The 24454-nt window shown below is 37.9% G+C and overlaps 2 pseudogenes; one reads left to right on the plus strand and one right to left on the minus strand.

Annotated features, from left to right (window-relative positions):
- Positions 1-5170, plus strand: part of LOC141443927 (scavenger receptor class B member 1-like) — a 51770-nt pseudogene extending 46600 nt beyond the window's left edge.
- The window catches only part of LOC141443944 (putative fatty acyl-CoA reductase CG5065), a 36689-nt pseudogene that overhangs the window by 1604 nt on the left and 10631 nt on the right, over positions 1-24454 (minus strand).

Genomic DNA, 24454 nt, shown 5'->3' on the forward strand with positions numbered 1-24454 from the left:
GGACGAAATAGTTTACGTAGCAAACCTACACTCACAAAAGTTGTTGCGCAAACTTTCCGCTAGAGGCGCTGTCCGTGTTTCCATACAAATTGGGATTAACGCGAACGCGAACGAACTTATTTTGTGAACGGGAAAATACACTAAGCATACTGCAGCCGACACAGCAGTCGACGACGAACGCTCTAAGACGCTAGTGTGGTAGTCTCTTAGTTGATGATGATTTTGGAATATTGTCTTTAGGTTTCTGCAAGCTTTCATTTAATTTGCCCCATTCGTTTATTTATTTGTTTGTTTGGCAATCTTGGAAGCTAAATTGACCCACTTTCAGTGGTCCAATGAGGCTATCGTTTTTTCATTCGCTAGATGGCGCACTTACGCTAATTACGGGCGTGAAAACAATGTTTAGATTAAATCATATTTAACACACCTTTAAACCGTACCATAAAAATATCGAGCATGCCACAGTGTTGCATAGTCCCCGTTTTGTTTGGAAAAAAGGGAGAACAAAGGTTTCCGAAAGACATAACTGTCTCAAAACACTGACATTCATTGCCCCGGAACGCATATTTGCCATAATTAATTTCAGATATTGCAAATATTCACAAAATATTCTATTATAAATAAACCCGCGTTGCTCACCCAAAACTATGAGATTTGACATTTCGGAGACCTCACGCTACACTAGCGCCTCTAGTGGCGAATTCATACGCGATAGCCCTCATTGACTTGAAATTTGGCATACTTACTTATGTAAATTTGATGACTGCCAAAATCGTCTCCGCAGGAGGGAACTCTTCAACGGTTAATAGTACCAATTTGAAATTTGGTACGGATATGTAGTTTAGATGACAATACACGCACCGTCAACAAAAGAACAGTCTGCAAAAATCTCGTATTAAAATGATTTTTATAACAAAAAACTTATTTAATAATCAATTTATCATTACAGAGCATAGCAGACGTGGTCTCCAAGCAATCCTTCGTCACCAGATTCGGCCTGAACAACCTGATAACCCTGGGGAACATCCAGCCCCTCGTCCAAATGACGGCCAAGGAGTTCATGATGGGCCTATAAGTCCAACCTCATGACTCTGGGGAACACGTTCATGCCCGGATGGATTATTTTGATAAACTTGGGCTCATAGATCGGGTAAGTTTTGGAACATTTTTCTGCAAACATGTTCGGAAGTACTGAATATAATTTATTGTATTAAATAATAATATGAAAGTAACAAATAAATAAACTAGATTAAAATTGAATAAATTAAACTAAAACTGCAAAAATTTAACAAGTGCCAGTCGGACTCGAAGGGTTCCGTACCATTATCTATACAACATTAGACATTAGCAAAAAAAAACGGTTAATCGAAGCTCATTGGGGCATGGGATCCCCTTAACTAAACTAGACCAATTTCCTTCAGATGTATGACTTCAATGGTGATTACGAAACCATCTTCACTGGTGAAGATGACGTCCGGAACTCCGGCCTCATAGACACCTACAGGGGTTCCAAGGACTTGCCCCAATGGCACGGCAGCCACTGTTCCAATGTCCAGGGTGCATCAGATGGCACCAAGTTCCGAGGAGGTGTTACGAGGAATGAGAGCCTGCTGTTCTTCAGAAAGAGTCTTTGCCGAGCTGCTCCTTTGGTTAGTATTGATCGATTGTACGTCCGTATCTCTATGACAAGCTTATTAAACTTCATCATTAGCATCATCATCTCAGCCGTAGGACGTCCACTGTTGGACATAGGTCTCCCCATAGACCTCCAGTCGCTTAGGTAGGCAGTGGCCTGCATCCACCGTCAACCCGCGACTTTAACCAGGTCATCCGTCCATCTCGTTGGTGGACGTCCTAAGCTGCGCTTTCCGATCCGCGGTCTCCACTCGAGAACTTTTCGGCCCCAACCGCCATCGGTTATTAAACATATTTAAATATAATTCAGTGTCCTACCGAAACATGTTCTTCTGCCAAAACCGAGGTTCGTTTTATTCGGAGTACATTGTCAGCCGGAAGCGAACCTTCAGCCGAAACCAACACCGAAACTTCGGTGGGACACTAGCATTTTAAGAAGCTTTGTAACTTCCACTATTCATAAAACTATGCTGCATGTTTTTTTTTATCATAAGCTTAATATAGACGTTAATTATTCCTCCAGGTATCAGTGAAGGAAGGCGTGAAGAGTGGCCTCAAAGCCTACATGTACACGTTCCCGGAACATCTGTTCGACAACGGCAAACACACCCCTGAGAATAAGTGCTTCTGCAGAAATGGTAAGACTAATCCGATCATCATCAATCGGACATGTATTAGCAAAAAGAACCAACCTCAACCACTCAATTTTTAATTTTGGATGTAGTTTCATCAGTAGCGACAAAAGCGAAGTTCTTTAAAGAATAACATGACAGCGCTTGGATCCTTTTTAGGGTTCCATAGTCAAGTAGGAACTCTTATAGTTTCACCCATGTCTGTCCGTCTGTCTATCTGTTCGTCCGCGGCTAAGCTCAGTGACTGTTAGACTTCCCATAGTATAGTGGGGGTGATTTTTTTTTCTCGTCTAACCCTATAGTGTGTGGTATCGTTGGATAGGTGTTTTAAACCATTGGGGGGTTGTCAGGACGATCTTTCGATTCAATGATCTGTTTATTATTAATTTATTTTTTTTTTTTTTTCTTTAATTGTATAATAAGTTTTTAAGTATTTTATTTGTAATTATATTTATGAAAAAAAACTTTCGGCCAAGTTTGTTGCGGCGCATTCTTCTTGGCAATGATGGTCTTTCCGAAAGCGCTGGTATTTAAAAAAATGACGTGTAAAAGTGCCCATTGCGGCCTATTTACTGAATAAATCATTTGAATTTGAATTTGAATTTTGCATAATATTCAACTTTAAAGTGCAAATTTTCATTAAAATCGAGCGTCGTCGTCAACACCCCCCCCCCCGTCCTCTAAATCTAACTGTGAAAAGTATCAAGATCATATTTAAGTGTCTAAACGTGTGTTTTTTTTTTCAGACAGATGTCTTCCAGAAGGCCTAATCGACGTGACGGATTGCTACTACGGGTTCCCAATAGCCCTGTCCTACCCTCATTTCTATAAAGGAGATGACGAACTGTTCAACAAGATCGAAGGATTGTCGCCGAACAAAGAATTGCATGAGACGAGGTAAGTTAATTTAATTTTATCATCATCCCGATCGATTCATACTTGATACTTGATGTACTTTCTACATCTTACTATTCTGTGTTCTGTTATTTTCATGTTTTTATATACTATATACATTACAAATGAAACGGATACCTACAAAATTCAGATCTAATGTCAAGAAGACATTAATATCTAAGGCGTATTATAAACTTAATGATTTATCATGGACAGGGATATTTGGAAATAATTCCGATCCGCATTGGCGATCCCTTCAAATAGCGAACCTACTGTGTTAAAAATAAAGTTTTGTTAAATACTTGTGATGTATAGATATCATTTAATAATATTGTAATATACCTCGTTGAGTTCTACGTCCTTCCAGTATCAGCTCCTGATCCAGCTAAGATCTAACTTCCTTGTCCATTGCAGGTTCTGGATCCAGCCGGAATCGGGTCTGCCGCTGGACGTGAGCGCCAAGTTCCAAATCAACATGGCTCTTGGAGACATCAGTCGCATCACTAACGCTGGGAAATTCGCCAACCTGTATCTCCCTATGCTGTGGTTCGATATTGTAAGTATCCAGTTCACATACCAAAAGACAAAATCCTCAAGTTAAAAAAAAAGTTCATTTTGTATTTTTTGGACTCTGACCTAGGAACCAATAAAGACAAGCCTTGTCATTGGAAAGTTTTTTTTTTTATTCTACAACTTATTGTACGGCGGGCAATCTCGAATCGCTGTGTAAAAAAATATAAAAACGCGTATAAAACAAAAACCATCAACATACAGGAACATACTTAATATCGAAAAAACCTACTTTTATGCAGCGGTAACTTTTTTCACACAAAGATTTGGGACTACCTGCCATAGTAAAAGTTTCAGAACTTAGAATAAGGTATCCAGTGACATATCGCTTGTCCTTATTGGTCACTCCTTTCAAGTCAATCTGGCCACATAAAATGGATCAAAATTTACTTGCAAGGTTTGAAACTAACAAAAAGATTAACGAGGTGAAGTTAAACAAAAGGTTGTAATAAAATCGCACACCTAGATCGAAATCGATGTCAACCCAAAATATTACACCATTTTAATTAGAACTACACCTAATTTCTGAAAGGCCTAAATTGCAAAGCTGCATTAGTTTGAGTTTGCCCTTTCAACCTAGTTATGTTAAATAATAAATGTTATAACATGTGACATTTCTTTTTCAGAGGATGTATTCCCTCCCGAAATCATTAGAAGACCGTTTCAACATGTACCTTAACATCCTGCCAATCGTGGAGAAAGGAGCCTTGTACTTGTTCTTTCCCATTGGAGCTGCACTGATCCTTCTATCCGTCTACCGCCTAGCCTTCAAGGTCATGTTCAAAACCTTCGACGGCAAGAAGAAGCAAAGAAACTGTATCATCGCCAGTAAGCAAATGAAAGATGTTAAGAAAGTCCAAAAAGATATATATGCCCCTTGTGAAATAGCGCTTAACGATACTGAGTCTGACAACTCTGATCCTCAATTCGATGAAGAGAGACGGCCTTCTTTCTTTAAAACGCATAGTGATAGACTCAGAGAACTAAGTCACAGACTTGGAGACAGAGTGTATGATTCAGTAGGTAGCGTAAAAGATAAAGTTCATGATGTATTGCATGTACAAAAGGTGTTTAATGATAGAAAGAATTCGTTAATAACTAAGGATGATTCGGTTGCTAATGATGGTTTTAAGAGCGATTCTGGGGATGAGAGAACGGGTAGTTATGAAGCTGTAAGGCAATCAGATAGTGAAGAGGATTGTAGATATTTAGAGGTTGTAGACGATGGTAGTGGGTTTGACGGGCCTACAAAAAACTATGAATCTAGAAGAGGATCCACTTTAAAAGGATTAGATGATACAGTTATAGTTGAGTTTTCTGATTGATGAAAACTTGCAGTTTACTTGAAGTGTTTCCTATAATGAGGGTAACTGGGTAAGCGTCGAAAGGTCTTTTTGACTTACACTCTTGCTGCGTTTAGCTCATTTAGTTGGTTTTTTTAGAAAAATATGGCTCTGTCCATTGGAGGACAATTTTGCCAGTGTCTAGTAGGTTTTGCCGTTGTACGGTAAAAAAAATCTATAAAACGAAATATGAGACGTAATGGTGGATGAACGATGACAGCCAGCTCATTTGGCTATTTAATCAATCACTAACGTGACGCAAACGTCAAAGTTGTCAAACGCACCTGCGATACTAGCGCCAACTAGCATGTCACAGATATCATTATTGAGGACGCCAAAGGTGTTCTCATCTACTAGTATTCTTTTGAAATGTTCTATGAACTAAAAGAATTTCATTGCTCACCCGCGACCTTATGATAGTTAAGCTTATGCAAGATATGCGTGTTCATGCAGTTCTTCCACCTCCACACTGTAAGAACACACACAAATCACACAAACCCAACTATCACCACCACCATACTACACTAACTCGTTTCGAACTCAACCAGAGCTCATCTTCAGAGCAACAAAATCGTATACCTGCTACCAGATGTTAGACTAAGGGGCTGTTTCACCATCCGTTGATTAGCGTTAACCGACGGTTAATGTGATGCCGTCTCTTATTTGTTTTGATCGAATAGATAGACGGAGACGGCATCACATTTAACCGTCGGTTAACGCTAATCAATGGATGGTGAAACAGCCCCTAACACTACTACTACAACCACTACATACTACTACTCACTAGATGTTAGGTGTGTGGAAGCAATGGTGCATGGTAATGTTGCTCTGAAGATGAGCTCTGGTTGAGTTCGAAACGAGTCAGTGTAATGTGGTGGTGGTGACAGATGGGTTTGTGTGATTTGTGTGTGTTCTTACATAAGCTTAGCTATCATAAGGTCGCGGGTGAGCAAAAAAAAATCTTTTAGTTCATTGAATCGTTTACTTTTAGTAACCTAACATGTAGCTTAAATTTAGGCCTTTGCTAAGCAAGCGTGTTCTTCGCTATGTTGTTCGTTTTGACCTTACGCATGTTTCTAGTGAAAGCAAGCCTTTTGTACAAATAGAGTTGGGTTATGAATCCTGAAAACATGACGATTTTATAACAGGAATGCTTTTCGAAAGAAACGTGCTTTCGCAAAAAATATTTCCGCAGATATTATGAGTCTTCTACAAAGCAATATGGACTCTCCAAAATTTTTAAGGACTGGTGTATCTGCTATCGAATTGAGGTCAAATAAAATGTACAAGGTGATAAAGTGTTAATTATTGAATTGAAATATGAAACCTCGCCATGACAATTTAGTTGCTTTATGTTGTTACTTTTACATTGGGCTCAATAAAAGACGATGTAATAAAAACGCAACCTGGTCTAAAATATAATGTATTAGTATATAGGTTTTACTTTCAGGTTTTCGGTTATTTAATTAACACCTTGTACCTATATTCCCCATGTAGAACGCCGATAAAAAAAAATTTTCCTCCGTGGTCCTAAATATAATTCGCAAAATTTGAACCTTGCCATAAAATATACTAAGTGTATTTTAGATTTTTATGGGAATTAATATAATTAGAAATAGAATTTTAATTTTTTACATCATGACTGATAGCTGCTCAAGTTTTTTTACTTATAGATTTTATAGAACTAATAAAATATATATAATTGTAATTTGTTTTAGATCTCTGAACTAAATTGGGTAGTGGAAAATAGTTTTTGAAATTAATAAATGAGATCGAATGTATGTGAATGTAAATCTCTTTGCTCAAAATCAAATGAACGAAATATTATATTTATGAATAGGTAGGTATTATAAATGTATATTTGTAAATACTAAAATATTATTAATAAGAATTTATATAGACTTAATAATCGTTTTAGCTACAGAATCAAATCGTAATATTTTTTATGCCAGTGACATTTTTTCCTAAAACACGTAGGTACCTGTTTTTGTGATGTATAATGTCTTTTCAAAAAGTTAAATCTTATATACTTTGTTTATTTTTGTCTTTACTTATATTAAAAGGTTTCTTCGTAGTTAGAATATTTCTGAAATTAAGTGAATAATTGCACATAATTATTACTATTTTTGCTATTTCTTTTCTGTTATTTATGATTTTCTAAAATTTTGCATGTATTTTAAATTATATATTCATAATTTGCACCACAATTTGATTTATATATTTTATTAAGCAATGTAAATATTTAATTAACAATTTTAATGTAATTTAGCTAGAAACATTTAAAATTAACGTCTGTTCGCCGAACTGTAATTTTAAACTATATAATAAATAAAAGAAAACCATAATAAACATCGAAATGACACACTCGAAGCGTATTCCAAAACTGTATTTCAATATGTTTACCACGTCCGCTCGCCCGCACGCATTTGACAACAAATGCGTGCCTCGTACCACGAAGCTCAGTGCGCGCGGTGGCAAACGACGCTCGTCATACAGTTTGCGATAGTTTAGCGACAGTCGCTATTTCGAAACGTTATCATTATAGCAACTCGGCGAATTAGATCTTTACCAGAAGACTATAATAGTGTAAGTTTCAAGTATTATTTGACTGGTGGGAATTATAATTACAATAAATCATTTTTATTTTTTTTTATTTTAATTATACTTTTAACCAATAACAATGCCATTCTGGTGACTTGATCAGAACCAAACAACTTAAACCTTTATAGACTAGTTTTACGTAAGTGTTATTAATGAGATTAGTGTTTTTTTTAAGTTTTGGAGTGAAAAATAAAATGTTAATTTTTTTAAGTAGGCATTTTGTTTTTTCTGATAATATTATATGTATATAAAAAATATTCTTATTTTCCTTGGTTACGCCATAACTTGAGAATAAAATTACCAAATTCATCCGTTTTTTTTTTAAGTTTTCTAATACTTTGTAGAAGTTTTTTTCCAAAAAAAGTTGCGTGAAAAACAAAAAACTAAGAAAATTCACGACTTTATACTTTTCTAATGTAACCTTAGCGTTAACTTAAAAGATTAGAGACATGCAATCTGGCGCGGGTTTTTTATGTAACGCTAACGAAAACGATGTAATTTTTAGGAAATCTCGCGGGAATTTTCGTGACATTCGAAATACTCTGATTATACTCTGGAATAACAACTACTTTTTATCACAAAATACCTTTGAGATCGGAATAAACTCTGAAAATTTCAACCGCTAAGGTGATGAAATTCGGCGCGGGTTTTTTTTATGCAACGCTATTGAAATTGACGATTAAATCTTTGGGTTTTTTTTTGCGAAGTCCCGGGATTTCAATTCTATTATTAATGGTTTACGCGTGCAAAGCCGCTAGTAAAGACTAGTTTTAAACTCTGTTAATCAGTTTCGATATTGAATAGTGAACGTGGATAAAGATTTCGTGTATATTTAAGGGTGATTAAAAATAAGTATTATATAAGTTAAACGCGAAATTTTGTGAATATTCCATTTCATTGTGATATTTTAATTCGAATACCATACTAGTTTTAAGTTAGTTTTTTTTAAGTGTGTGAAAAAAAGTTTGGAAACTTTTCAATTGGTATGGTTTCTCAAGTGTTTAGAAATAAACATTTTTTTTGAGACACTGAGTTTAATTTTATTGCACTATTTTTTTGTATTATTAAAAGGATACAGATTTAAACCCGGATTTTTAATCCCACGGAAAAAATTTTAAACAAAGTTTCGTCATTGTCAAAGTGACATTTTAGTAAATTTCAAGGTATGGGCCCGCTAGAAATATATATAAAGTTCTGTTGTTGCCATGTTTTTTTGAAGAGCCGTTTTTACGGGATACAACTTACAAGTCGTCTTTTGATCGAGAAGTACTCGGACCGGAGTCCATCCTTTCATACAAAAATAAACGAAAAACAACGGAAAACGTAACAATGAACAACTTAACTACAGTAAAAATATAACAACAATGTCAACAGTAAAAAAAATAACAGAGCAAGAGTCGCTTGGAAAACGATTACGAATTCAGGTCTCGAATGTTAGTGCATGAGTGACGTCTCGCGTCAAGCGGCCCACAGCTTAAAACCCGGGTGTATAGGTACCAGGACAATAAATAATTTTACAATGTCTATAATCATAATATATTTATATTTTACAAAACTGAGTACAACCGCACCAATATATGTCCGCCGAGAGTTTTTTTTGAAGTGTCGCTGACTGCCGGCTTTTGTGACGGTTGAAGGCGCGCGGCAGAGAACTTGCACCAATCAGCCACCAACAGCAAGGAGGATGAAACTCAAAACAATCATCATCATCATCTCAGCCGTATACATAGAACACTACAGGGTTCAAGGACTTGCCCCAATGGCACGGCAGCCACTGTTCCAATGTCCAGGGTGCATCAGATGGCACCAAGTTCCGAGGAGGTGTTACGAGGAATGAGAGCCTGCTGTTCTTCAGTAAGAGTCTTTGCCGAGCTGCTCCTTTGGTTAGTATTGATTGATTGTTGGACGTATCGCTTATTAAACTTCATCATCATCATCTCAGCCGTAGGACGTCCACTGTTGGACACAGGCCTCCCCCATAGACCTCCAGTTACAGTTGGAAGTTTGGAAGCTACTTACATCCACCGTGAACCGTGGCTTTAACCAGGTCATCCGCACATCTCATTGGTGGACGTCCTACACTGCTTAGTATATACGAAAATTTGTATCTCCTTGTACAGTCAAGGGCAAAGATATCGACACGGCCAAAATTGTTCAAAATATGTATACACGGCCTTAATGTTAAGTGCATAAAGTCGTGTATACATTTTGTAAGTTTGGCCGTGTCGATATCTTTGCCTGACTGTACAATCGACCATTTGATTCCTGAGCTCCCGTGGAACGTTCTTAGTGTGGTGTCATAATGAGTTCCCTTGTCAAGCAATGTGTCACTGACTTTAATTACGAAAAGTTCCACAGTAGGTCACGATTCAGTTGGTTCGATAATATTGTATTGCTTACTACTGTATTATTACAGAAAATAAGTTTTTGCTAAAAATACAAGCTCTCTTTTGCTGACTGTACTTGTATTGTCACTCAAACTACATTTGTATTCCGAATTTCGAGTCAATGCCATTAACCGTTGAAGAGTTCCGTCCTGTGGAGACGATCCTGGCCGGACTACCGACTTTGTTTTATTATATCTAGATTATATATAACCGGGTATGGCACAGATGCATGGTAATAATAAACAAATGAATAAAAACACCAAAAGCTTTATTGATCCGAACAGAAAACTATGAACGCCACAATTACATCTTGAAGGACGAAAGTATGTTTTGGACAAAGTTTGTATTTATAAACACCACGCTATATATCCGTAGAACACGCATTTCACTATGTAATCCAAAATGAGCATTCTGTAACAAAAAAAAGTTAGTTTCAAAACATAACGTCACTACATTGCAAAAATCTCGTATCTAACAGTAGATTGTTGCAGCAATCAGTAAATTATTTATTATTGACACCAAGTTGACGATATATAGCGAGGTTAGCGAGGGCTTTTAAAAACACGGCAACATAAATTCCCTAGTTAATGCGAGGTGCATTATCTGCTTTTCTTTCAACTATTACAGGATTAGTAGACGAAAATAACCTAACCACAAAAATTTCATTTTTAATACAAGCTTTTCTTGCGACTGTATTTTTTGTTGAGTGTACTTGCATTGTCACCCAAACTGCATTTGCATACGAAATTTTCAAGTCGATGCTATAAACCGTTGAAGAGTTCCGTCCTGCGGAGACGATCCTGGCTGGACTACCAGGATGTCACTACTAGATTATTGTATTGTCACGTGATTTACATGAGTATTTCAAATTTCAAGTCAATCTGACTAAGTAGGTCAAATTTAAAATTGCAAGATTTGACTACAGACAGACAGACAGACAACGGGACAGGTGAACTACATAAAAGCTTGTAAAAACACTCAAATCAAACAATTAATAGGAAAGAAATGCCACTAGCACTCGATGATTCCATTTTTGTGAGTAAATGTACATTCGCACTCCCAAAAAATGACCACGGAAAATTCGCAAGGTTCCCGCAAATTTGTTTTTCTTTTAATTCTTACTTTTTCGCAGTTACTTAGTAGCAGATATTTTTATCCGCGATCTGTCAATGTGGATGGGCGAAACCCAACGGAAACCAAACACACATTTTTTTTTAATAAACGTCTACTAGTTTTGGTAGGATTGGTAATTGGTAGAAGCAACAATTTTTTTGTACGCAATCTGTCAAAATTCATAAGACCTTCAACTTTAACCAACCTAACACTAGATTTTTCACACTATGCAATCTAATTTAATAACAAAAATACTTGTGTTACCTCTTTGGTAGTGCGATTAAAAAAAACGGCCAAGTGCAAACGGTTCCGTACAAATATTTTAATTATATGATGTAGCTAAAAATTTATGCTTTTCGCAATTTTCCCTTTATCTGTGCTACGAGTATAAGACGTTGCTTCGTACCAAATTTCAAGATTCCGAGTTCACGGGAAGTACCCTGTAGGTTTGATTTCCTTGCGAGTGGTCGAAATTTGCAGCATAAACAGCTGTATCTTTTGATTGCGTTGCTCAGAAGTTTTTTTTTTCACAGCTCCAAGGGACAGTAGCCCTGAGTATTTGATGTGAATTTCAGCTTGATACCTCCACGCGTTTCTAAGAAAAAGGGTCTTGACAGACAGACAGACGGACAACAAAGTGATCCGATAAGAGGTTCCATTTTTTCCTTTTGAGGTACGGAACCCTAAAAATACCAAAACAATGCAATAAAGGACTTTCATTTTTTTCTGCTCTAGAGCAGAAAAGTCCCGCTTTGTGCTGGGTATTTAGTGCGGTTATGATGAAATTAAAGCAGTGATTCCCAAAGTGGTCCAGGTGGACCCCCAGGGGTCCACGGGAGACTTGCTGGGGGTCTACGTAGGCGTGAACAAAAAATGGGGTCCATAAGATGTTAATGGGGGTCCGCGAAAATTTATCTGCTTTTGATAGTAAAGAGCAAAAATGTAAGCATAGTTTTTATAAGGGCATTGTTTTAAGTACCTAACTAAGCAGATAATATTTTAATAAGGCAAGCGACTGTTACTTGTCCAAACTTGCGTATTCGATATTACGTAAAATTTCGTGTACATGTACAGACTTGCAAAGCGCTATCCGCCCGACAATGCTTAATGCTTGTTCAGACACACCAACACAATTTTTATTTTTTGGTGACTTTAAGAATGTGGTAGAAATGTAGCAGCAGGGGGTCTACCGAAACCAGTAAAATTTTGAAAGTGGTCCACGAGAAAAATAAGTTTGGGAACTACTGAATTAAAGCATAGTTGGAAGAAAAACATTATTCAATAGATCTCTTGATTACCTTTTATAATGTGCTCTAGCTTTTGGTAGATCCTCATCCTTCTCTTTCAACAGATACCTCCTCCCACCAATGACACACTTCACGAAGAACTGATACTTGTCAACGTTTTCGACTTCGTAATAGAACTGTTCTTTGTCCTTCTCCTTTATGCTTGATCGGAGCAGGACGAAGTTAGAATTGGCGAAGGTCCACTGCTTGGTCACGTAGTAGCGGAGAGCTAAATTCGCTATGTAGATTCTTCTTTGGACTTTGACTAGCCTGCAACAGTTTTTGTGGATGCTTTTAATAATAAATAAATAAAATAATAAATTCATTTATTCATTTATTCATTTTTCGGGCAACTTGGCCCATACAATAAACAAATACCTTACAGACTAACATACATATAATAAAGGTCTCTACTCAGTACACCGTACCATACCATGATCGTAATAGGAACGTATAAGGCACACATATCAACGACGTGTGCATAAATTACTGTTCGCCTATCTTTAAGTTTTCCTTTCCTGTTTAGGTTAGCTTGAAAAGATCCCTTTTAGGGATAAGTTCGCCTTTGTACTCTTTTGTTTTGTTGTTTTCTTTTTGTATTATTTTTGTGTTTTATATACAATAAAGTATTTACATACATACATACATACGTGTCACACCCTTAAGAAGCGTATCGGGACCGTTTTTGACGCTCCGTGCATGGCACGTGCTAGAGGACATCAGTGGTGAAGCGTACATAGAACCTTGCCCAATATTTACAAAATAGGACTACAGGAGACAGGACATCTATTGACAAGAAGACATTAATATCTAAGGCGTACCGTAAACTGCTTCAACTTTGCCCTCTGGCCCCAACATTGCCCGAGTTGATTTAGAGTCAATAACTTAGCACTTTTATAGGTTTTAAACTTTTATCTACACGGGAATTATTATTACGGGGGTATAAAAGCTTTAAAACCTAAAGGGTGCTAAGTTATCGACTCTAAATCGAATCAGGCAATGTTGGGGCCAGAGGGCAAAGTTGTAGCAGTTTACGGTATTATAAAGATAATGATTATATCATGGACAGGGATATTTGGAAATAATTCCGATCCGCATTAGCGATCCCTTCAAATAGCGAACCTACAGTGTTAAAAATAAAGTTGTGTTAAATACTTGTGATGACTATCCATATGGCTATATATCATTTAATAAAAAAATATACCTAGTTGAGTTTCTTGCCCGATTCTTCTCAACAGAGATGTGGTAGATTTTTTTTGACGTTCATAAGTGCTTGTTATAGCCTAAATTCAATAAAGATATTTTGACATATCGTGTTTGACTTTGACATACTTGATTTATGAAAGATATATGCTGTCTTTGCTTCGGCTTTACCACGATAATATCTGACGCTACGCCACTGGTGGACATAGTCTCATACTTTTCAACACAAAGAATATATTTTTCACTTCTCATGCTCGCAAAGTTCGTGTTTATGCTGGATCTAGGCGACATAAAATGACTTTTTATGCTCTAGTGCATAAAGTAAAATCTTCGTCTAAGACCAAGCTAATTTTAGGTGTAAACAGCCACAAACAAAGAACTTTCTACATAATATATTTTTTAATAATTTTTAAATATTATAAAAAATAAATCAATAAAATTAAATATTTATAATTATATTAGCAATCCATGAAAAATAAAAGGTACTAGTAAGTGGACAATGTTTGATCTGTTGTTATTTCATCTCGCAATCGAAATGAAAATCAGTGTAAAACTCGAGCATTAAACCCATTTTCCCCTCGTCGTATCTATCCATATGGCTATATGAACGTCTCGGGTAAAATGGCTCGTTTTATGCTCTTGTTGTACAATCTACTATTTGCCTGACACGTTCCTATTACGGTCATGGTAGGATACGGTGTACCTAGTGGGTAGAGTAGAGAGAGACCTTATTAAACCAATTTTAGCTAGTGTTAGGGGAATACAGGGTAGGGTCCGACTTGACGGAACTTGTTATGCGTCCGAGTTGAAAAACCTCGATAGCACGATTGAAGATGGGGTTTCTATATTTGCTCACTAGATGGCGGTAGGAGTCGCTGCAATGGGAAATCCATTAAGTCGAATACCCAAAATAGAGATATGAATTTGAATAATTTGTATTTCGTAGACGATTGCAATGGAACCTTCGCGTACGATATAGGTAGTGCCACAAGAGTTGAAGTGAATATACACACAGCACTGATTGTATAAAAGGAAATTGAAATGAATGAGTGAATGTCAAAATCCCGCTGTCATTACGTGAACTCAATTCTGGTGGCACTACCTATACCTACTACTGACACTACATATTGTGTCATATTTTGGAACTAATAAGGTGCGTGGTTGTCAACAGACTTCAATGAGGGCTATCGTTTTTTGTCTCACTAGATGGCGCACTGTTGCGTGAGGTTTTTAAGTGTGGCTTTCAGTCTGTTATTACGGGCGTTAAAACAAAATTTAGATTAAAAATCAATATTTAAAACAAGCTTTAAAACCGTACCATAAAAATTCCAGCAACCACAGTGTTCGGAAAAAGGGAGGACAAAAAGTTTCCAAAAGGCAAAAACTGTCCAACACAGACATTCATTGCCCCGTAACGCATAATTGCCATACATGAATTTCAGGTAATGCAAATATTCACAAAAAAAATCTAATTAATAAATAAACCCCGCGCAGCTCACCCAAAAACTTAGATTTGGACATTTCGGAGACCTCACGCTAACACTAGCGCCCTAGCGACGAATTCATTCGCGATAGCCCTCATTGAATGGATCAGCAAGCGTAGTTCAGCAAATGAAATATAGATGTCGCTATATCGAACAAGTGGGATGACTAAAAACATGTGCTAAATGTGCTGTGTGTTTTATGACTTAAGTACTAATGAAAGAGAAAGAGAGAGAAAGATTTATTTACACATATTCGATGCACATAAAAATGCATTAGATAGAAAGAATAAAAAAATAACATCGAATAATACAAAGTTTACTCACATTGTTTTTTTGCCCAACATCCACAGTAAAATGTCAACAAGTAATAGCCGGTAGGAGGTGTAGCAAAATGACCTGTAATTAATCAGTTTTAGGGGCTGTTTCACCACCCATTGATTAGTCTTAACTGACGGTTAAATATGATGCCGTCTCCGTCTATTCGAACAAAACAAATAGAGACGGCATCACATTTAACCGTCATAACTGACGTCAGACTAATCAATGGGTGGTGAAACAGCCCCTTAATCTACGATTTTAATTATCGAACTAAAATAATTTCTTTGCTCACCCGCGACCTTATGATAGCTAAGTTTATGCAAGATATGTTCATGCAGTTCCTCCGCCTCCATCTATTACGACCACCAATACACTGACGCGTTTCGAACTCAACCAGAGGTCATCTTCAGAGCAACACAACCGTACCATCTGGTAGTGTGGTACTACGGTTGTGTTGCTCTGAAGATGAGCTCTGGTTGAGTTCGAAACGCGTCAGTGTAGTGTGGTGATACAAAGGTTTGTGTGATTTGTGTGTGTTCTTATAGTGTGGAGGCGGAGGAACTGCATGAACACGCATATCTTGCATAAACTTAGCTATCATAAGGTCGCGGGTGAGCAAAGAAATTCTTTTAGTTCATTAATATTTGGTGTTAGAAAAGAATTCTATTACAACTCTCCATTTCTTCCGTGGATGTCGTAATAGGCGACTGAGGATATAGGTTAACCCGTCGCGCGACCAACGACTTTTTTGGGTAATTTTGGACTAGTACCCTATGTTAAAGGGTGATCGAAACTAGTAACAAAAATTGACTAATCAAACGAGTACGCGCCACTGTGGCGGTGGCACGCAGGGCGTTCAACCAGTTAAGGTATACCGTAGGCAACAAGCTAGCAACCTGTCACTATTGTACCGTTTTTGTCAAACTTTAAACCTAAAATTACTAAAAGTGGCTCCGAAGCTGTAGCGTTTCGTGTGCACTTGCCTACCTCATTTGGGACTACAGGCGTGATGTTTGTGTGTGTGAGAAATGTATTCTCACCTTTACATAATGCAAATTCTTCGACGTGGTAATAGATCCACCGGCATTCCATAGCATGTCGTTCAGCGGATATTTCGGTGCTAAAGACATTCCGATCTGCACCAGCTCGCCGACCGACAGAGTGTTGAGGTTCCCAGCGCAGCAGTTGTATATCTCAATGTCGTCCGATGGGCTCAAACTGGAATGGTATTAAGATTGGTTTTTTGGAATCTTTTTGTATTTTTTATTTCAATTCCAAATTTTTACTTTTACGGTCATCCCGTAAAACCGTAATTGAAAATACAAACTGAAATATAGATGCACAGAAAAAACAGAAAAATAACCATCACTGGGAATCGAACCCAGCTGGGTGCATCTATATTTCAGTTTGGGTGGGATGACCGGTAAAAATAATTGCACCATAGCATGTCGTTCAGCGGAATTTCGGTGCTAAGACATTCCGATCTGCACCAGCTCGCCGACCGACAGAGTGTTGAGGTTCCCAGCGCAGCAGTTGTATATCTCAATGTCGTCCGATGGGCTCAAACTGGAATGGTATTAAGATTGGTTTTTTGGAATCTTTTTGTATTTTTTATTTCAATTCCAAATTTTTATTACGGTCATCCCGTAAAACCGTAATTGAAAATACAAACTGAAATATAGATGCACAGAAAACAGAAAAATAAGACCATCAGTGGTGTAGCGGTATAGCACGCGGTACGGATTACCGAGGACCTGGGTTCGATTCCCAGTGATGGTCTTATTTTTCTGTTTTTTCTGTGCATCTATATTTCAGTTTGTATTTTCAATTTGGAATGGTATTGTTTAATTTATTTAATCAGACGTTACTTTGCGGAGGTCTATCGTGCGTTCTAATAGTCTATCGTGCAGGGTCTTACTTCTGTTTCTCTCGTTGATTCTTTACCACCGGTGCTTTATATGTCCATGAAAAATTGTAAATGCTAACACATTCAATATATTTTCGGTTCCAAATATCGTTCGATGTGGAAGAAGAGGTTCCTGACAAAACAGTTGTTCGAAGAAACGTCGCAAATAGTATTTTTTTTACAAAATTACAATCTATTTGCAATCATGGACCCTTAGGATGCGGTATTCAAGAGATGCAGTTGGTTGGAGAAGGAAAACATGGGCTAACATCAAAATTTATGTTTCGGTGTAATAAATTTAATGTTTTTGAAATAAGAGTTGACTTCGTCAAAATGAACATTTAATTTACACTATGTTCTGTTTTATTATTTCAATTTAACTTTAACGCCATCTGTGCGATCCAGCATGCTCAGCTCAGCACGGGCAGCTCGTGGGGCAGACATACCTACCTAGTTCTCGTTAATGCAGGTCATTCTCAATGGTTCGCGGAACACATGATAGAGGATTTAATATATGGATATAGATAAAATATTGTATGCAACTGTACGTAATTAAGCCTTAAAACAATTATGAACACCACACCACAATCGTGTTTTAAGGACCCCTATTACGATACAGTTGCATAAAATACTATTGACTTTGACTTTGAATGAAGGTTACTCACGGCTTGGTCCCTCTAGCCCAGGCGGCGGCTATGATATTCTTGATGGCAATATCCACAGGCATATAGTCTGGTTTCAAGTCAGCATCTGAATATATGCTGCGCATGATACCTGCAATAGTACATTGTGTCTTAAGGGCGGTAAATAAGGAATTACGAACGAGAGTCTAATAGAAGCCCGAAGTCGAAGACGGAGGGCTTTAATGAGTCGATGTTCGTAATTCTAGTACCGCCCGTGCGACATACAATACAATGTTATTCATCACATATTCGAGTAAAATTGCATATTTGTAAAAGAAAACCGCTAAATGCGCTCTTGGCAGCGCCAGCTCCCCGAAGGGGGTTGCAACCAAGGTAGCCTGCTTGTTACGACACTTTTTACGAGCAAGTGTGATGAAGAATATGTTAACCCATTAACATCATATCGGCCGTAGGATGTCCAGTCCACTGTTGGATATAGGCGTCGCCCATAGACCTCTAGTTGCTTCGGTCGGAAGCGGCTTGCGTCTACCGTAAACGCACGGCATGGGCCAGGTCATGTTTTAACTATACTAGTTTATAAAACGATATGGAATTGAATGAAACAACAATGCACGGAATGGACTGGACTGGACTGAAATAGAATGGAATGAAACGGAATGGAATGGAATGGCACGGAATGGAACGAAATGGAATGGGATGGAATATGGAATGGAATGGTTTCATTTCATGGGTAGCAATGTGGATTTATAATTTGTTGTTGTTACATGTTAATCGTAGTTTGTGTATTTTCTATGTTGCACCTAAATGCACGTACCTTTACCGCATGCGACTAATATGCCGGTTGGGCCGTTGAAGTTTTCAATCCATCCGGGCATAGGCTCGGCCACGCTTGAGATCACTTTAAACAAAACCATAATAAGACACAAGAGAAGAAAAGAAAATAAATTTAAATTAATCTTACTACTGGGAGTTGGTCAATAACTTGCAAGATTTGACTACCGACAGACAGACAGACATACAGACAACGGGACAGGTGAAACTAAATAAAAGCTTGTTAAAATAAAAAAAGCCAAGATTCTATCAAGTGTCCCGGACGCTAAATTCCATCACCGCACTAGTCAACAACATCATCTTAATGGGTGGTCATCCACTGTGCGGTATCCATCCCAGCCTATGTACGTCCCACTGCTGGGCACAGGCCTCCTCTGAGAAAAAGAGGGCTTGGGCCATAGTTCCCACGCGGGCCCAGTGTGGATTGGAAACTTCACACGCATTTATGAATTGCTTCGCAGGTTAGTGCAGGTTTCCTCATGATGTTTTCCTTCACCGTAAAGTTAGTGGTAAATTTCAAATGTAATTCCGCACATGAATTTCGAAAAACTCAGCGGTGCGAGCCGGGGATTGAACAAACTTTGACACGCCTGAAATAGGGTTCCGTAGCCATTACGAAAAAATTAAGTAGGTAGGTAATATTTTTCTAAGGATTTCATATTTTATACCTTAAGCTGCTATTTACTCTTAATCTACTAATAATTCTCAAGCAAACTTAACCGTTATAGTTTTCCTTGTAAGTTTGATATAAGCTTACAACCATCCTGAAGTTTTTCAAATTTTTCCACCCACCGGTTTACATTTTAAAGGGGGGGGGGGGACGCTCGATTTTAATGAAAATTTGCACTTTAAAGTTGAATATTTCGCAAACAAATCACTGAATCGAAAAATCGTCTGAGCAAACCCCTAATGGTTTTAAAAGACCTATCCAACGATAGCCCACACTATAGGGTTGGATGAGAAAAAAAATCACCCCCACTTTACGTCTATGGGAGGTACCCTAAAAAAATTTTTTTTTTTTTTATTGTACCATTTTGTCGGCATAGTTTACATATATATTCGTGCAAAATTACAGCTTTCTAGCATTGATAGTCCCTGAGCAAAGCAGCGGACGGACAGACAGACAGACATGGCGAAACTATAAGGGTTCCGTTTTTGCCATTTTGGCTACGGAACCCATAAAAAGTTTCTATGGGCTACTTACCAATGGAAGGTCGTATAATAACAGCGGGTAATTTCCCTTTGTACTCGTACACCACGTGTTCTGCCAGTTGCTTCGTGAAAGTGTAAGTGTTTGGCAGCTCTCCTAGATACCTGCAATTAGTCTTATAACAGTACAAAAAAAAACATAGGACGTCCACTGTTGGACATAGACCTCCCCCATGGACCTCCAGTTGCCTCGGTTGGAAGCGGCTTGCATCCACCGTGAACCCGCGACTTTTACCAGGTCATCCGTCCATCTCGTTGGTGGACGTCCTACGCTGCGCTTGCCGATCCGCGGTCTCCACTAGAGAACCTATCGGCTCTACAAAAAATGGACCCCGAATATTTGCATCTTACAGCTGCCATGTTTTTTTAACGTCACCTATCTAAAGACTTTTGGATTGTCAGGACAAATCTAACGATACCTCAATTCCCCAAACTCCGTCGTTAACCACTTTTGCTTCATTCTTATTTTATGTTACACTTTAATATGTTTTTTTTACGTCGAATAAATTCCATTAAAAATAGCCTAACCACAAAAAAATCATTTTTAATACAAGCTTTTTTTGCTGACTGTACTTGCATTGTCACCCAAACTACATTTGCATACCAAATTTCAAGTCTATGCTATTAACCGTTGAAGAGTTCCATCCTGAGGAGACGATCCTGACCCTACCAGGGTGTCACTACTAGATTATTGTATTGTCACGCGATTTACATAAGTATTCCAAATTTAAAGTCAATCGGACTAACTACTGAAAGTTGGTCAAATTTAACTTGCAAGATTTGTTTACAGACAGACAGATAGACAGACAGACAGACAGACAACAGGACAGGTGAAACTTAATAAAAACACACACTTACTTAGGCGTCAACACTCTAAGTGTATGTTCGTCAATGCTCTCGCAGACCTTCAATGTGTCCCTCCACTCCGCGTGGGGGGGGTACATGACCTCCTCTATGGGGTCCCTGTTGGTGTTCGAGTACGACGTCGATACGTGGACCAGCACCTAGGAAATAATTATAATGAAGAATTATAATTTATAATTGTTGGCAACACCAACGAATAAATATTTATAATTATGAGGTAAATTAAATGTTATGACTTTTTTGAATGGCAACACTGTCTCTCTCTTGCTGCAGCTACGACTTTTTAGGGCGTTTTTAGAAAAAGTTGTTGAAATGTTTTTTTTTTAGATTTGGATGATAATTCGTTTTCCTACTCAGAAGCACTTTCGATTGTAATAGGAGAAAAAAAGTGTCCTAGGTTTGCATATACTTTTGTGTTATAATCGGAACCCCTTACTGAGAATTTTTGAAACGTCAAGATTTTAAATTCTAAAAGCAATACAATACAGCCAAGGGCATAATAGTACATTACTGCAGAGTGCGCGAAATAGGGGATTACCGGCCGAGTAGTTAACGAGTGTGTTGAGTGTCGCGGACGAGGATTTTATAGTGCTTTTCTCAAATAAATCCAAGGAAATAATACCATGTTACTTGATGATGAACTCATATCGGAAAGAATAACACTTATTTGAATAAAAAAACCACTCGTTTTAGATATAAACCGTATATATGTTTTTTTCTATTCCCGCCAAAATACTCTTTTTTTAATTGGCAGTATGCCATAGATAGTCAATTAAAGAAATACAACCTACTGAAACAAAAGACAATCTCTTTTCTGGCCTTGGCTGGCAATGTTGTATGAAATTCCATTACTATCCTCTAATTTGAAACAAAAGACAATATCTTTGCTGGCCTTGGCCGGCAATTTATGAAACAAAAGACAAAAGACAATCTCTTTGCTGGCCTTGGCCGGCAATGTTGTATGAAATTCCATTACTATCCTCTAATTTGGAATTAGAACGAATCCTCAATAAATGCTATACAATGACGTACTTGGCGTTCTATGATCACGAAGATAAGGACGATATGTCCTTGGATGTTTGAGAAAATATATATACATTACCAAGACGTCAAATACACCTTTATGCTATTAACCATAAGGTCGATTTATACATATATTTGAGACTATGGCTGTATAGATATGTATGCCTTTGACTGTACAATACAAAAATCTTACCGACAAATTAGCAACTTCTTTAGTCAAATCGACTATCTCCTTCGTGCCCTGGAGGTTCATTTTGGAGGCAAAAGTCAGCGGATCATCGAACCTGAAGACAAAAATTACATGGTCAAAAACTTCTTTCTTACAAACTGTATAAGACGACCGTAGAAAGGGATGGCGTATGCAATCGCGAGCGCTCGTGTTTGACAAACCGGCTTTAATATAGCTACTGTTGCACATGCTAGTTACTAGCACAAAAGCATGCTACTATTGAGCAAATGCTACCTACTAGCATGTGCGTATAGGACACGTGCTACTATTAAGCATGCTGGTACTTCAGGTATAGTAGGAATTTTTTGAGGTGTCCTGATCTCGTTAACAGACCTTTCGAACGAAGCCATTTGTATTCTATTGTGCCCTTAACCGCATAATCATTAGTTTAAAATGAACGGAAATTTAAAGTAAATATAATTCACTGAAATAACGACTTTATTATCTAGAACAGAAAGTGCATATACAAATACACGTTCGCAAATAATTAATACTTATGATTGGATTTTTGGAGTTCTTTTGTATTTTTTATTTCAACTCCAAATTTGTTACTTTTACGGGTATCCCGTGAAACCATATCGAAAATACAAACTGAGATATGGATGCACAGAAAAACCAGAAAAAGAGACCAGCACTGGGAATCGAACCCAAGTCCTCAGCAATCCGTGCTGCTATAACCCCTATACCACTGCTGGACAGGAATCTAGACACGAATTTTTCCTATGCATACATATCTCAGGTTGCTTATTTCTACTATGCTACTTAAGCAGCAGCACTAGCGACATCTTTGTTTCGTCAAGAGACGTCACACTCTTTCGGAACTAACCGCTCACCCAGACAAGAGATGTCGCTACTAAGCAATCAAATTATGATTAGTAATTAATACTTCTTCATGAGGCTGCTAGTCTAGGACGCATTCAATTTTGAAAAATATTATCTGCCAACAAAGTTTTATTTAAAATTAACTCTCTATTCTAAGTAATAAATTCGTTATTTCAATGAGCTATTTTATGTTATATTTCGTTCATTTTAAACTGAGGCTAATGCACTTGAGGACATAATAGAATACAATGGCTTTGTTCGGCAGGTGGGCTGTTAACGAGATCGGGACACCTCAAAAAATGACTACTATACTAGCATGTTTATAAGCTTAGCATGCCAGTAACAAGCATGTGTAAGGCTGCCTTATAGTTACCTGACGCTCGCAGCTACATGGAATATGATGTTAACCCGGTTGATCAGAAGAGTTCTGTCTTCCTCGGATAATCCTGGAAGGTTAAATGTTTAATTAAGCTTAACGTCACTTGAATACAAAGGAAAACTTTCCATGTAGGTACAGATATACTGAATAATGTTTTGTCATCGTATTTCGTCGGATAAGTTTCTCAATTAGCTCCAGTAAACTTCAGTAAGCTAGTTGGGATAGCAAGATAAACGATTTCCGACAAAATACGGCCGAGCCAAACATTCACTACAGATGTAAAGGTCTTTACCCATTTTGAACATGAAACTACCGTGAGACTCACTCATATTAAATATAATGACCCGGATAACTCACGTCTCACGTCACGTGTGAACGTACCTTTACAGAGCGATGTTGTTAGTGTTGTGTGCTACCCTACATTTGACAGTTGTAATGATGATGAAAACGCGGGTAGTTGTGTGCCGGTGTCAGTTTCGTCGGGTAGTCGCGCGAGCAGAGCGGCGGCGCGCAGTGCGCGTGTTGCAGCAGCCGCTGAGTCGCGTTGCTCCGAAGACGAAGGGCTACGGATTAGCCCGAAACATGTCGAGCTAAACTCGATTTAAGACGTGAGTTATCCGGGTCATTATATTTAATATGTCTTTACCCATTACACCGTATCATACCATGAGCGTAATAGCGCAAGCGTTTGCACGTGTCAGGCAAAAATATATTCTTTGTATCGAAAAGTATGAGCCTAGGTCCACTACAGTGCTGTAGCATGCTGCGGGTACACTTGATGCACCGTTTCGTTTTACTCAAAAGTTGCTGCGGTCTAAATATATGGAAGTATTGTATGGACGTTGTATTTGATAGGAACTTGTTTAATAATTGGTAGACCACTTATTTATTCTCTTCTTTCAGTGTTAGCGTCCAAGCTTCGCACCCATACAGTGATAAGGTCAATCTTAATGTATGGGTGCGAAGCTTGGACTCTAACACTGAAAGAAGAGAATAAGCTATTAGTGGCGGAGAGGAAGATCTACAGGAAGATTCTGGGACCTACAAGACAAGTGGATGGAGCCTGGCGTGTCAGGAGAAA

The sequence above is a fragment of the Choristoneura fumiferana genome, chromosome 28, assembly GCF_025370935.1.
Source record: "Choristoneura fumiferana chromosome 28, NRCan_CFum_1, whole genome shotgun sequence".
In the NCBI taxonomy this organism is placed as follows: domain Eukaryota; kingdom Metazoa; phylum Arthropoda; class Insecta; order Lepidoptera; family Tortricidae; genus Choristoneura; species Choristoneura fumiferana.